General features: G+C 32.8%; 1 protein-coding gene across 1 annotated transcript in view; it reads right to left on the minus strand.

The window, feature by feature from the left end:
- Positions 1-12,988, minus strand: part of LOC143232794 (uncharacterized) — an 86,113-nt gene extending 73,125 nt beyond the window's left edge. Inside the window, exon 1 of the mRNA XM_076468656.1 lies at positions 12,558-12,988. The gene's annotated coding sequence lies outside the window, so the exon portion shown is untranslated. The remainder of the gene's footprint in view (positions 1-12,557) is intronic.
- Positions 12,989-13,267: the final 279 nt, after the last annotated feature.

Raw genomic sequence — 13,267 nt, forward strand, 5'->3', positions numbered from 1 at the left:
ATAGACTAAACAACAAGTCAGAAAACCCTGAAAATCAGATAAGCCATCTTTGACCAAGAACTGCTGACAGAAGAAACGAAACCAGTTAACAACATCCACAGCTCATGGGCTACTTTAGCTGAATAGTAGAACTGACTAACACAGCGAGAAGAGTGATTTGTATTCAGCAACATATCGCAGATCATTACGCTAACCACTAGAATATGCTACAGGTTTCAGATATTTCTGGTTATAGGCGTCAAGAATCACTTTTCACCCGTGTGGTAGGACTTTCAAAACAGAACATTTCAGACTTATTTATCATTTATTTTATAGGATATACCAAACAGGATGTTTTAAACTTTCTTGCCACCTGTTTGACGGGATGCCAAAGGGGATTTTTTATATTGACTTACCAACTGTTTGATGTGATACAAACTATAATGTTTCAGATTCACTTACCACATGTTTGATATGATACAAATTATAATGCTTTAGATTTATCTATCACATGTTTGATGTAATACAAAACAGAACGTTTTAGATTTAATAATCACAACACAACATAATGTTTGGGAATAATAAGGGATCTACTGGTCTATTTAGGCTGTTCCATCCTTTAAACCAAACTAAAACTATTAATTAAAAAAATATAAAATACCTCAAAGCCAGTCCTTATCATTTATATACTCATCAAACATTCTCTTAAAGTCACTTAAGTTTACTGTCTCCACAATATCCGAAGGCAATCCGTTCCAAAGGTCAACCACACTATTTAAAAAATAAAACTGTCTTGGCTGAAAGTGACTTTTTCGCTGCCAAAATTTATATGATGCATCATCACTATTAATTACATTAACAATCTTAAATACCTTAAACAGAACCCTTTAAATCTTTTTTTCAAGAGAAAACAATTGCAGAGACTTTAACCTCTTGTCGTATGACAACTCTTTCCATCCCAAGCATCATCCTAGTAGCCCTTATCTGGACCATTTCCAACAATTCAGTGTCCTTCCTAAGATAAGGAGCCCAATACTAAGCACAATACTTCAAATGTAGTCTAACCTGTGGCCTGTACAAATGAATTATAACCTCTTTAGAATTGTATTTAATATTTCTGTAGCTAAGACTTAAACTACTACTTGCCCTACTAATTGCAACAGCACGCCGCTTGGATGGCTTTAAAGACTGATCAACTATTATGCAAAGATCCCTTTCTTTCATGACACTGTTAAGTTTATTCCCATCTACATTATACAGGGTGTTCGGAAAGTCACTGTGCAATTTTGTAATCATATTTTATTCAGTCTATTTCAAGCCAGCAACTGATAGCGGTGTTTAGAAACAAAATAAGAAGGATCCAGGCCTGTATTGATGCCAACGAGGGTCACTTTTAGCATTGTTTATAATTGTCATTCATATTTACCTCCTGTATTCTATATTGAAACATGTATGTTAATAAATATATAAGTGCAGAGTGACTTTCCGAACACCTTGTATTATATTATAATTTATCTGTCATTTATTCGCTGAACTCACTAAATTATCTAAATACTTTTGTAAATCAGCAACATTCTTTTCAGAGCTAACAACATCCAACACTATAATATCATGTGCAAATTTAAGTAATTAATTGATTATTTCTTCATCTATGTTATTGATGTAAGTAAGAAAACAGAATAGTCCTATGACTGAGCCCTGAGATACACCACTTACAGTATTAATTCAGTTTAAGTGAACTCCATTCATAACAAGCATCTGCTTTCTTCCATACAGTTAATCTTCTATCTAATTAGTTAACTTAGCTCTCCCTCTTCTATAAATATATTTTAAAGGCCTTTTATGTGGCATCTTGTAAAATGCTTCGTGAACAAAATCCAGATATGTCAAATATATACCATTACCATCATTTACATACACAGTAATCTTTTCAAAGAATATCGAAAGATTTGCAAAATAAAAAGGATTTTTCCTTAGCGAAACCATGTTGACTATCCAGTAAAATTCCAAACTTTATTAAATGATTTTGCAAAGCATTGAATTTAAAAAATTTTTCCCACATCTGGTGTAAATCTATAATGACTAGAATTGTTGTTACCTTCCTTGAAAAGAGGAAAAACATTACCAACTTCCAATCCTCATCAGCCTACTATTTAAGGATTTATAAAAAATACTACAAGTTGCTCAAATATACAATTTTTAATCTACTTCAAAACCCTTGGGTAAATATTATCTGGCCTAGAAACCTTATTGTTTTTTAAACTTTCGAATCTTCTCTCAACCAGCTCAGAATCTATGTGATCATTTTGTTTGTTCTTGCATCCATCTAGCAACTGTTCAGAATGAGGAATATTGTTTGAATCTTCATTAGTAAAAACCGAAGAAAAAGCAGAATTTAATAACTCAGCAATCTCATAAGCATCAGATACAATCCTTCTTTTATTATCTCTCAATGATCCTACCCTCATCATAACATTTTATTTACCCTTAATATTTTTAAAGATATCCTTTGTGTTAATTTTTATATTTTCAGATAATCTTTTTCAAACATTATTTTTGATGTTCAAACTTCCTGCTTCACCAACTTTCTTGATATTCTATAATCTTCTATGTCTCACATCGTACCAGTCAACCACTTCTTTTTGATGGAATGCAAAATATGATGCTTTAGATTTACTTATCTGTTTGATGGGATACAAAATAGGATGATTCAGTATCATTTTGTCTAATATAATATTCCAAGTAGATAATGTAGCTTAACTTTGGCTATGAATATCAAAAGATTGTCCTTCGTATGTTTTTTTATATACATATCATTTGTAACTAGCAATAACCTTAGAAGTTTAAAAAATCAACTAAAGCTTCTATCAGTGCCTTTAAGAAAGCAGTGTATTTATTTAAGCAACACTTTAGCACAATCTTAACTTATGTGCAAAAGTTAGGTTTTTATCTGCACGTTGTGATAGCTTACTGTGATGGGAAAATATAAGAAAAATAATTATTATTCGTAACACAATGGCTTTAATATATAATATACCACTACAAGTGATCTTCACAATTGTTTTGCATTAATACTCTTATTAATCACGAATGATCATATGATCATTTTTTTCCAAAATGTTTTTATTCTTCACTTGTGCATCATGATACATCATTATATAATTAATCCAAAGAAAATGACCAGTATGACGTTTTTGGCTTTCGCATTCTAGCCTCTCTTATGGAATGAAAATAATTATTTGTATTTTATGACACTGGATAGAGAGACGCAGTATTCATTATAGTATATAAAAGTCAGTCGAAACAATGCATATCAGAACAGAACTGTAAAAAAAACTGAGGGGAAAAATGGCATGCGCGTGTTCAGAAGGCTGTACACATATACAGCGGGTTATTGATCTTTTTTTTTCATCAATTTTGTAACGATTCACTACTGATTTGGAAACTGATCCTCACTCGATTATTCAAGGCTCTTGAGTAACAATTTTGACATAATTAAATTCAAAGAGGGGAAAATTACTGTTTTCAGTGATGTAAAATTTTGTCATCTGTTTTAAAATAAATATTCTGTAACAAATGGAATTTTGTGGTTTGGAAGCTTAATAGAGTACCATAACAACGTTGTCCAAAAATTGCATAGTTATTGACAGGTGATATTTTGATGTTTTTATTGCTGGCTAATAAAAGACTAAACAATAACTATTTGCACTCTGTTCATTGCACGGAATCGTGCTCCAGACTTTAGTGTGATAAATTCTTAAATTTACAGCTGATCTAACGGTGGACAAACCTCCTGAATGGAATATCTGTCGCAAGCCCATCGCAAATATGGAAAATCGACTTTTAACATCATAAGCTCTCAAACTTACCGCTGAACCACCTGGGGGCATGAAATGTAGAATAGATAATCGCATCAGTCAAGCAAATAAGTAGCATAATATATCTTTATTACGTAAGGTGTCAACACGAAACCCTAAATGTTTTCTTTATATCTTAAAACTTGTTGGTTGGAGCCGTTTCTTAAACCTGTAATGGCACGTTATTAAATCTGAAGGTTTATAACACTAAAATTCGGGCTTTGATACACGTGGTGGCCATTGCAAAGATAGCCCGTTGATAGTTTTTTGTTTAAGTTAACAGGAAATAGACAAACAATATATTTTTGAATAACGCACCACTTGATATCAGATTTTAAAAGTTAGTATCCAATATTGTCAGAAGGCCAAGTGGTTAAGGCGTTTGACTCAAAAACCGAAGGTCACGGGTTTAAATCCCTGACACACACCAAACATGCTCGCCCTTTCAGCAGTGGTGGCGTTATAATGTGTCGGACATTCAACTATTCGTTGGTAAAAGAATAGTCCAAGAGTTAGCAGTGGGTGTCGATGACTAGCTGCCTTCCCTCTAGTCTTACACTGCTAAATTAGGGACTACCAGCGCAGTTAGCTCTCGTGTAGCTTTGCACGAAATTCAAAAATAAACAAACAAATTATTTTTGGTTACAGTAGTCAATTATAAACTTAAAAAAAAAACATTTAATCAGTTTACTCAAACGTACAAAAGCAAAACAAATTAAATACAACACTGCATTATTTAACCTAACACTAGAATAAACTTAATATCAGCGAACAGTCACACATAGTATATATAATACACGTTAAAAGGCGTAACATGAGTATCCTTACACAAGCTGCTGAAAGGTTACTATCCACGTGATGGAGATCCTTTTATTTTTTCAATAGTTAAATTCAGCCTAATTAAATCCATAAAAACAAGGTATAAAAGTATGCTGTCGTAATGTTTCCTATGCCTTTTTATGAATAATACTTTCTTTGTTTGATGACATTGTGGTTTAGTAGTGCTACTGTTGACGAGACGATCTGTAGCCTCAGTGCAGCGGGATGTAATTTTATTTATCGTGCGTATGATATTCTATAAACACGGCCGTATTCGTTGCAAATTTGGAATGTATATTAAGTTGTCTGTATTGCAGCGGAGTTTGGGGATTGTCGTTCTCTGTAGTGATATATATATATGTGTGTGATGTATATATATATATACAAGGACAGACAATACATTATAAGACTTTGCAAGAGTCTCGTAATTCTAGTTCCCTGTTTTTCTCAGTTCAATTTATTTTATTACGATTTTTTATTTACGGTCAAATATGAATTTTAAGTAGACACCAAAGATTGCGTTCCCCGCTGAAACAGGAGTAGGTTTTTAAGATTTATAAAGCCAAAATCAGGGGCTCGATTCTCCTCGATGGACACAGCAAATAGCCTGATGTGGCTTTGCTTCAAGAAAAAACACACAAACCAAAGAATAGAGGATAATTATCTCTATGTTAAAATAACACTTTTACTTTTTTACAGACTGATCTTTCATTTTACTATGAAATATTTCTAAATAAAAAAGAGAAAAAAAAGAACATCGAAATAGTTGTAAATAATACAATGTATAAATTTCTAGATATTAGATTTGTACGCATCTGTTACGGCGCCCGTTATGTTTTGACTGAAAGTTTGGTTTGTTTTGAATTTCGCGCAAGGCTACACGAGGGTTATCTGCGCTAGCCGTCCCTAATTTAGCAGTGTAAGTCTAGAAGGAAAGCAACTAGTCGTACACCACCCATCGCCAACTCTTTGGATACTATTTTACCAACGAATACTGGGATTGACCGTAACATTATAGCACCCTCACGGCTGAAAGGGCAAGCATCTATGGTGTGACAGGGATTTGATTGTTATTAAGCATACGGCTAAACAATGGTTTATCTGTGTTAAGCTCACAGTGAGTATTAAAACCTAATTTAGTGTTTTTGTTCGTATTATTGTCTAGTTAGTTTATTCTGTGTAAAACCGTCTTGGCTGATGAAATAAGTTAAACACAGCTGTTCATCTGGTCAATTTTAAAATCCAAGCGGCGATTGTTGTTCTCCTTGATCAAGTTCAAACGCCAGTGGGTTTTGTTCACTTGTGTCAAATGCGAACAATCGGTGTTTTCCAGGTATTGCGTTTAATGATAAAATCATTTACTTAATAGTATTTTAAACATTATAGCCAATAATAACAACTAAACTAACTTTAATGAAAATGGAGTATCTCACTACTTTAAAAAAAAAAAACGCTTAAGAAAAGTTGCTTGGTTCTAAAAACCCATACAGCTTCCTATTACCCGAAACCTAAGCGCAAGCGTTCGTGTACTTATATTAGCACACAGGCAAAAATAAAAACTGATCGAAGATATGAAAATGGTGGCTAATCATAAACAAAGAATGAAGTTGATTTGTCCTAAGAGTCATAGAGCTGAGTAATGTGGTAAATGTTCATGTATTTGCATTACTAGCCATCTACAGATGTCGTGTCACTGATTCCCTAAAAAAATACTGATACTAATCCTATGACAGCGAGTAAAGCTGGTTTGTCTTGCTATGAGACATGAGTATTAGGCTTAGTACACCTTTTAATTCACGCACCTAGGGTTTCTCAAGACGAAAAGGAATGTAATAAGAGTTTCGATTACACTATGTTCGCAACATCCCTGTTGGACATAGTGCGGTCAAAGTACCCTTTTCTTAATTTTAACCGCGCTTCACTAATTTAGAATAGACATTCACACAATAGCTGTTTTGTTGTTGTTGTTGTTTTTGAATTAAGCACAAAGCTACTCAATGGGCTATCTGTGCTCTGCCCACCACGGGTATCGAAACCCGGTTTTTAGCGTTGTAAGTCCGCAGACATACCGCTGTCACACAATAGCAAGCAAATCTTTTCGCGTTTTAAAAATAAGTGTAACGAAGCTCCTTGTCTTAACGTCATCTTGATTTCTAAAGTGTCTTCATGTATTCATCCAAAGTCAAAGTGCACCCTTGTGACTAAAAAAACAAACTTGTGTACCAGCAGGTAATCGACTGTTAAAGTTACCGCTATATAGCAATACACCATTAAAAATAAAACAATTACGTTTATTTTCACGACTCTCTTATCTCAAGAATTTCTACGTCGCGGTATATTTTCTTGAGTAAATTGTTCACGAAATTTTTTATTCCTTTTCTGTTATTTTGTGAAGTGATATTATGTTTTTTCGTAATAAAGACTTTATAAGCACATGTTTACAAAAGTCAAATAAACTTTGGTTTTATTGTCTATTGATTATAATAGATTAATCATAGTTGTTCTTACAGCGCATCTACTAAGATGTTTTATTTGCTCTCTGTTGTGTCCACTGTATGGAGTCGAACCCTATATTTTATCGATGTAAGTCTTCAATCTTACTGCTGTCCCCCAGGGTAACTTGTTTAGAAGCTTGCATAAATAACGATAATTACAAAATTATTTCACACGTCAGGTACTATGATTAATACGTTTACTGAAATACAAATGTCGAAGTATTTATGAAGCATATGAATATATTTCTGACTTCAACAGTGAAACTAGCAGCTTCTACGACATCTTTTGTCTTACATTGTGAAACATAACGTGACAAAAACTACCATTATTATCGGTTTAAAGTGAACCTTAAAACCATATCTTCACATTGGTTCGTCCATTTAGTTTCTCAGTATAACAGCAATAACTTTACTGATTTAGAACGCTATAATCCGGAGCTTGTCTTAGACGGATACAACAAATAGCTTAATTTGGCTTTGTTCTCACATAAACGAACAATAAGCAATTCTTCCATTTTAATATATATATATATATATATATATGTACTAGTATTGCGTTCGTACATATAGGTACACTGTATAGTAATTTTAACATATATGGATATAGGTATTATATATAGATATAGGCATTATATATGAATATATATAATATATATACATAATGTATGTATATAGGTATTATATATGGATATAGGTGTTATACATAGATATAGGTATAATATATGGATATAGGTATTATATATGGATATAGATATAGACATTATATATGGATATAGATATAGACATTATATATGGATATAGGTATTATATATGGATATAGATATAGACATTATATATGGATATAGATATAGAGATTATATATGGATATAGGTATTATATATCGAATAGCAGAAAACGTTTGTAGCATTTACGTGTATGTCTTGACTTCCTGAAGATTTATTATTAGCTTCGCCAACACAAATAATGTCAAGTTTTGCCATACAATACTGATGCAATAATCACTTAGTGAAATTTTAGTCACATAAATTATTTCAAACGTTGACCTCTTGGGTGCATGTTCATATTGTATGTACTTATGCTCAGAGTGTACTACGAACTGTTTAGTGGAGAGTGGCTGGAAGCGAATTTCAAACAATGCATTCTACACATATATTCTTGGCTACGAAGACCGCTGTAGTGTGTAGAACATGTGTGAGTTAGTGTGCGTATGTTTAGCTGGTATGTTAAACTAGCCAAGAGCTAGTTCAATAGCTTTACCGTGTTTAGCCACCCTATAAACGCGACTTAAAGGAATACAATTCCAGTAACTTGAGAGTAAATGCAACATTTCAAGTAAATGCATTAATCAAGGGTTACATCTCAGTCTAGGAACTTTCCTATTATGTTGTTCATTAGTGGCAGCTACAGAACAACCTTAATCAAATATGCTAGCTTTCGAAGTTATAGCTATTTGGGATCTAAAGATGTTGTTTTTTTCAGCATAATCAACATAATCAAATTAGTGCTTAATTCTACACAACTAATTCTGAAAGGATTGTACGCTAATGAAAAAAATAAGCAGCCCTTTAATTCGTATATATTTTATTTTATTTATTTTTATTTTTATCATTTTTTTGCGTACTGATACTCTGAGCATAATAAATGACACTTTGTCTGCAATTTAGCTTATTAACTAGACCATTAAATTGATCGATTTGTAGTTTCTCTCAAAGCGCCCTCTAGATACTATATGATGAAATGTTTTGCACATATCAGATTGTTTCACTAATTTCGTCGATATAAACTTTGAACAAAAAAGGAGTGTGAAAGTATGAAGTTACACAAACATATAACATACCTTAAACATTCTTCCACAAAACAAATGATTTAAAAAAACGGTTACAGTACAACATCACATTATAAACCTTCACAATAATTTTCAATATATATATTTTTAACAGCTCATTAAATAGAGCCTAATATTCCAAAACTACGAAAATTAAGATTGTATATTCCGTTCACATTATGATTCTGTGCCTAATAATTTTTCTTTTTAGATTGAGCTGTTTAAAAAAAGTGACGTTTCTGATATTTCTATACTTTGCGTATTTAAACTCAAGGCATTTAACATGTCAGCTAGCAGTGAATTTAACATTTAACATGTCAGCTAGTAGTGAATTTAACATTTAACATGTCAGCTAGCAGTGAATTTAACATTTAACATGTCAGCTAGTAGTGAATTTAACATTTAACATGTCAGCTAGCAGTGAATTTAACATTTAACATGTCAGCTAGCAATGAATTTAACATTTAACATGTCAACTAGCAGTGAATTTAACATTTAACATGTCAGCTAGCAGTGAATTTAACATTTAACATGTCAGCTAGCAGTGAATTTACATACTTGAAGCCAACTTTTCTACATTTTATTTTCTCAGTCTATCCTACTAAGTATCCAGACCAAAAAAAAAAATGTGTATCAACACCGCCAACATTTGCTTTTGCTTTAGCTTACGGGTATGTTTGGTTTAGCAGCGCCAGCTTAAATAGAAGAGGAACCTTCTAAAGTCACGTCTGTTTTCGCGTGGATAACTTCTTTCTTGAGAGTGGGCCTCGAGCAGAAATGTCTTGTTCTCTACTTTTCTATCGAACAGAATAACGTTTTATTATACAGCATGCATTGTGCAAATGGGAAGTTAGAGTTGGAGTCACTATAACTGTTTTTTAGTTTGTACCCAACATGACCAATTTCTTCATTTGGTACTTCGTCTGAAGTATTCGTAAAGGAAGGGCGCCAGGGTTTTAAATTGTCGATATGTGCCTTGTATAGTTCACTCAATACTCGAAAAAAAAAATCTCTCTTCCGCAGTGTGAGTTATGCGTTTTTTGTATTTTTTAGTACTTCCAAAATTCACTCTTTAATCATATTCATCTTTTACATGAAAACGATATTATTCATGACATACAATGTGTTAGATAATATTAATTTATCGAACTGTACATTTAGCTAGGAAAAAGTACGGTCATCAAGTCTATATGCTTTAAACATTGTCATATGAGCTCAAGCTTAGCGTTTAGGGCTATCGTTATAGAGTTAATGTAAAGTATAATAAAATAATTTTGGTGACAAGAATATAAGCAGTTGTAAACAGTTTGGAATTACGTAGTATGACCTGAATTCAGACATCATATACGATTCAATACTTGGTGAACAAACAAACAGTTTACACAAAAATGTTTTGTTACTTTACGTATGATTCATTCTCATAGAGTCGAGCTTGCCCAGCAGTTAACGTTCTGAACTGTTCGTAGTTCGCACTTTAGATCTGCTGATGCATTATAAAGGTAACTGTCAAATCTCACATTCGATCTGAGAAGAGTAGTTCAAATGTTGGTGATTGGTTGTAATGGCCGAATTTCTTCCAGTCATTTACATCAAAATTAGGGATTTTGTGTGAAATTCGACAAATAAGCCTAGTATTAAACTTTTACTGTTGTTTTAACCTTAGTGGATGCTTTCCTTTTACAAACAGTTCTTGGATTGACATAAATACATTTGAAGTCGACCATTCTTGTTACTTTGTAATTAGGTTAAAATCAGAAGACTACAACCACTTTAATAGTATTAATACTATTATTATTATTAATATATTATTATTATTAATAATAGTATTAATACTATTACGCTTGGCGTTTGGCACAAATACTTCTAGTTTATCTACTGACTACGATACTTTGAAGTAATTAATCTCAAGTGTCATATAATTTCTAATATTTAATGTTATTACAACACTGTATCTTTATTTCTGTAATATCACTTCAAAAGGCAAGGACTCATCTACTTTAAGATCTTAAGTATCAAAGTAAGTTCTTTCACTTCAAGTATAATTGATAAAATGAAAAATAGCAAGGGAAAGCTGTATTGCGCAAGATATTGATAAAAATTTTAACGTGAACGACACCTTATGCGACACTCGAGCTAAACGGCCAGACCAGAGACCGCCCCCTCCTCCTTATTTTATACTTTAAGCTACTTACAAAAGAACAGGCAGTAGCAGTCACTCACCCTCACTCGCTGGCTCAAGATTATTGCCTCACTTTGAAACGAGAAACGGAACTGACTGTCGGTATTGTAACTCATCCATACCTGAAAGTTCAGAGAACATTTAGAAACATTGCAGCGGGAGACGTAGACTTTTTGATTCTCAGCCCGATACTTGGCACTCTCTAAATGAAAGCATTCTTAAGATAATTCGATGTAATTATGTAATAAAATTGTAATTTCAATTGCGTTTAGTTGTATGGTGTTTTACGTTAGCCATTAAACATTGAACGAACTGAAAGGCAAGTTAGACTTAAAATGAAGCAATTGTATTACGGTTATCGTCATGAAATGTTTGAAAAATGCAGCTTTCAAAATTTTAGTGCAATGGCATTAAACTCAATACAATACCTCAATGAGTTTCCTCTGACTTTCCTTACGTACTTTCTATCCGACATATTTTGCTGTGTTTTTATGAATCTGCAAGCTTATTACGCTGTATAATTATTTATTGAACAGAGATAATACTTAAGGGCATTTTCATGTTGTTCACTGAAAGACAAATCAAAGGAAAATCTCGACAAATACGATAATTCTGTTCACGCATATGCACTCACTTTCTCTCTCTGCATGTATTTATCTATCTGTCTAAAACTATTATTATTCTTACACTGATTTTGATTTGGAAAAATTCGGAGTATTTGGATTTTTTTTATTGACGAATATTATGTTTTATTCATCAGTCGTGTATATATTATTCAATATCACAGCTATGACTTACGAGTAAATATGATCATCCTAACTAAACAGAGTACGTGTTTTTGTATATTTATCAACTTCTTTTATTGAAATATTTGAAAGAAATTTCCTCACAGCCAAAGATCGTTAGTAAATTTAACAATACAATATCCCCAGAATGTTCTTAGCACAACAAAACAAGCATTATATATGTGTATATATCCATACATATAGTAGAATTTCATTGAAAGATAATTTTAGGTATAAGCGTTTCTGGTTTCCCTGCTAGCGCTGAGATTAATCAAAAACTTCGTTGAGAATGACTGCTTCTTAAAAACTACAGCAAAAGAATACTAGAAAACTAAGTTTGCCCGAAGATTGGAATGAGAGAATATAACCATATTAAATGTTAGTTGAAATTTTTTGCTTCCCAAACGATTGGAGTAAAAGAATTTGAAAAAAAGAAACACACAAGAGAATTAAACAAATTCTAATTAAGAAACAGTTATAAATGAAACAACTTATTAACGAGTAGTATATTTGATTTTAAAAAATACGGTACCAGAAACGCCAGATTTCTCAGTCTAAATCGTTATTCACAAGAGAAAATCTTAATTTTTTGTTTAAATTTGTTGTTCGAACACCTACCTCATCACAATGTCAAAAATCACAGTTGTTACTCCTGGGTTGTACGTCAGTTTTCCTGTCTTATTGAAACAACTTTCTTTATATTTATTGAACTCAAGCGTTGCATTTATTTTCCACCTCTGAATTCATTTAACATGTTTTCTTTTTAATTTGAGAAAGCTTGATACCACCAACAAATTACTCACTCGATATTATGTTTGTTGTAAACTCTAATCGATTATCATATTATAAAGAAAATGCAACCTTTTTCTCAGGACTGAGACATAACAATTCCTTTAAAACAACTGATCTTTGTCATTGTCGAAAAGCTTGAGTTCAGACTGGACTCGGAGTCACGCTCAATGGAGTCCACGCGACGTGCACGAGATCTTAGAGTTCAGCCGTACACGCCACATAGGGAACAGCTTGTCAATGACGGATTCTGCGTCTTCTCCTTTCGAAAATTGTGGCACGCGTTGTGCCCGCCGCCTAGTGCTCCCTCGTGACAGGACCAACATCACGCGTTCTCCACTGTTCATAATCGTCGCATATGAGAGCGAGAAAGAACGTCCTATCAATGGGCAACATCCAGAATCATCTGAATGAAACATAATGGTTCATTTATTTTGTATAGTTTTCTATTACGATCCTGTGAGCTAATTTTTTATTTTTGTCTAAGCTATTGAGTTATATTAAAGTAAAGTGCGTTCCCGTTTGTAACTGTTTCATTA

The sequence above is a fragment of the Tachypleus tridentatus genome, chromosome 11, assembly GCF_004210375.1.
Source record: "Tachypleus tridentatus isolate NWPU-2018 chromosome 11, ASM421037v1, whole genome shotgun sequence".
Taxonomy (NCBI): domain Eukaryota; kingdom Metazoa; phylum Arthropoda; class Merostomata; order Xiphosura; family Limulidae; genus Tachypleus; species Tachypleus tridentatus.